Source organism: Nelumbo nucifera, chromosome 2 (genome assembly GCF_055504915.1).
Source record: "Nelumbo nucifera cultivar China Antique chromosome 2, China Antique-T2T, whole genome shotgun sequence".
Classification (NCBI taxonomy): Eukaryota; Viridiplantae; Streptophyta; class Magnoliopsida; order Proteales; family Nelumbonaceae; genus Nelumbo; species Nelumbo nucifera.
Window position 1 is genome coordinate 23,734,664 of NC_142650.1, and position 3,592 is coordinate 23,738,255.

Sequence of the window (3,592 nt, forward strand, 5' to 3'; positions counted from 1 at the left end):
ACAAGCACCAAAGTTTTACCCACATTAACACAGGCTTTCGTGGGGGAATTGGCCTTGTCTTAAAAAATGCATTGTTTCTCTCTTTCCATAAGCACTAATAAACCTTCGCCCGTAAGGCTTTCCATAATACTTCGCCTCTTTCAGAAAAAGCCTGATTTCGCCAATGGGCCAACAAAGAATTCAAATTCTGAGGTGTAACCCAACTTAGATCAAACAAGTTTAAAACATGGACCCATATTCTGTAAGAGAAGCCGCAGAAAATTAGCAGATGATTCACGGTTTCCTTATCTGCCTCGCACAGACAACGGTGGTTCACCAATTTCTTCTCAAGACATCCATGGTAGGGATCTTTTCTTTTAGAGAAACCCACATGAAAAACTAAACTTTTGTGGTGTAGAAGTTTTCCATAGCCAGGTCCAAGGAGGATTTGGTTCTTCCGTTGACAGTAAGGAAGACAACATCGATTTCACAGTAAAAATACCGAACTTTTCTTTATTCCATCTGATTTTCTCCATCTCCAAAGGATTCGCCCTGGCTTTGTCCAATACATTCAACAGGCCCATTAGGGAGACAAACTCCCAATCGGTACCCAGATTGGATGCTCATTGGAATATTCAAGATAGTCACTTACCCTTTCTTCTTTGTTGGTTGTTAACTCAAAAATAGAGGGGAACTCCATATAAAGGAGATATGTTTGAAGAAAATATCTCTAGTCTGCATGATGCCTCTCCAAACACTTGTGCCATAAGGTTCATTGGAGCTTCCAGATTCCCAACCCAATGAATCTTCCCCATATTTGTTCATGACTACTATCTTCCAGAGATGATCCTTTTCCGTAGCATATCTTCATAGCCATTTGGAGGGCAGGGTTGTATTTGTTTGGGATATAGGTTTGATGCCTAAACCACCTCTCTGCTTAGGCTTACATACCTCTGACCAGACCACCAAATGGAACTTCTTCTTCTCTTCAGGATCATTCCACAAGAAATCTCTTTGAGGGTATGTTTGGATCGCAGGAATAGAGGCTTGGAATCGGAATCGGAATGGTCCAGCCGTTTGGTTGGGTGGAATCGGAATCCGATTCCCATTCAGGGTGGAATGGCATTCCCCCATTTGAGGGAATGGGCCGAATGGCCATTCCCGACCCACCCTCTCGGAATTGGATTTCCATTCCAGCCGGTTAAAACAAGAAAAATGAAAGTAACAAAAAAAGGGGTAAATTACAAAGACCCCCCTGGTACTATGGGGTTTGTGACAAAGACCCCCTATACTTTGTTTTGCGACAAAGACCCTCTTGTACTTTGATCGTGAGACAAAGACCCCCTTTGACCGTTAAGTCAGATAACGAAATGCGTTAAATTACCAAAATACCCCACTAAACTTTTTCTATTTTCTTATTTTGCCCTTTTTCTCTTAAAAGCTATTTAACCTATTGTTTTCCCTTTCTTCTCTTCTTTTCCCCTCCCTCACCATCCTCTCTCATTCTTTCTCTATCCCAATTCTCCAAAATCTGTCTTCTCTTTTCCGTGGGGCACAAGTGATGATTTCATCAACTCTGAGTATCATCTCTACAACTTCAGTTGCAAAAAGTAGCACAGCCTGTTTGACTTTGAATGATTCTGAGATTCCAAGTTTCTCCATGTCTCCTACTGCCCCTAAGAGGATGTCGATTCCAACAATACACCCCTCCTTGTGATGCTCTACACGAAGCTGAGAAATCAATTCTGCACTGTCCAAACCTGCATTATCTGCAATAGTTGTAGGGATGGCCTGTAAGGCCCACGAGAATGCCTCAATTGAATGAGACTTCTTTCCTGGAGTCCTACGAGCCAATTCATCAACTTCCTTTGCCATCACCATCTCAAGTGCCACCCTCCTCCAAGTAAAACTCTGCTGTCAACAACAGTTTGAGAGAGTACACATGGGCATCATGTAGGGACCTTTTAGCCTCATCAAGCACATGAAAACCAACACCTCTTAATACTATGGTGCAAGCTTGACCCATTTCAACCCCAGAGAAGTGAGTTAATTTGTCTTCACCAATCATGATTTCCTTAATGAGCTTACAGTGCCCAAGCTTAACCAACTTTGGATTATCAAAGGTCGATGCAATCTCACCACCAATTACTAGAGCAAGACGCTCAATTCCATCAAAATCAACATGCTCAATCGCCAAAATTTCCACATCTGCAAATAGTTCCTCAGGGAAATTGTAAATCAACCGTCTATTCACAGAGCAATTGATCCCATGCGCTATAATCTTCTGCACCTTCTCTTTCATTTTCTCTTTTCCTGCCCCTTCAATCTGTGCAACCCGCAACGTAGAATCAACACGAACATGTGCCTCATAGATCTTTACTTTGTCAATTCAATGTTCATTGCAGTGTTTGCTACCAAAATCTTAGCAATTTCTATGCACTTCGGTTGAAGGCATTATTTATGACTACAGTTTTAATAGGTTAGAAATGGAAAGTTATTGGGCAGCTCCAATTTATGGCGGGAAGGGAGAGTGTATGGGTTGAATGGGGTCGGGAGTAAATAGGGGTCAAGAGGAGGGTCAAAAGATTGGCGAATTCATGCCGAGTGGCGAGGAAGGGACCCTAAAATAAGCCGCATGTGACTGTCACAAGAACTTCCACCGGAAAGAGATGAAGGGGAAGCCCCAATCGGGGGTGAATTGTTATTACTACCATAACAAGAATCACGATGGCAGCAGAAGTAGGATCTCACCTCCCCAACCCCAACTACCTCCTCCACCTCTTCAACAACACCAAAAATTCCAACTAGGGTTACCTGCCAATCCGTCACCAGGATCAATTCCTCCCATGATGATGGCCTTCGGAGGCGGTGGTGAAATTGGTGGCGGAGCAACTGAGTAGTCAAGCGATGACCTCAATGCGTATCAATCCAATGCACCTAGGGGAGCAACACAGCTTCCACAACCATTGTCTCCATCAAAGAAGAAAAACAAGGTGTTGGAAAGGAACGGAAAACAGTTACTCTCTCTCTCCATCTGCAAGGAACAGAAGACAGAGGAAATTGGGAAGAAGAAAGGAGAGGAGAGAAAGGAGAAGGGGAAGAAGAGAGACCGGGAGAGAGAGAGAAAGAGGACTTTGGAAGTCGCACCGTTGCTACTATTCGTATATCCTGAGGTTGGGGAAGATGAATAGTGTTTTTTTCTCCGAATAGGTATTACAAGGGTAGTACGGGGATTAAAAAATATTATAACGGTGGATTTTAACGGAAAGGGATCTTTGTCTCACTATCAAAGTACAATAGGGTCTTTGTCGCAAAACAAAGTACAAGGGGGTCTTTGTCACAGACCCCATAGTACAGAGGGGTCTTTGTAATTTACCCAAAAAAAACCCCTCAAACCCCCGATTCCAAGTTTCCAACCCTCTTTCTCCTCTCTCGTCCTCCCTCTTTCAAACCCTTCTGCAGTTCGGCAGTTGAACTCTGAAAGATCCAACCTAAACTACTCCAGCCAGGTAAGTCATCATGGATCTCTCTCTCTCTCCTTTTCATCTTCTTCTTCCACTCCCCTCTCTCTCTCTCTCTTTTTCCCCTTAAGGCACCACGTTCGAGTGCATAC

General features: G+C 43.4%; 1 pseudogene; it reads right to left on the reverse strand.

Annotated features, from left to right (window-relative positions):
* Positions 1-1,479: 1,479 nt before the first annotated feature.
* On the reverse strand, positions 1,480-2,433 carry LOC104595447 (T-complex protein 1 subunit beta pseudogene; annotated as a pseudogene).
* Positions 2,434-3,592: the final 1,159 nt, after the last annotated feature.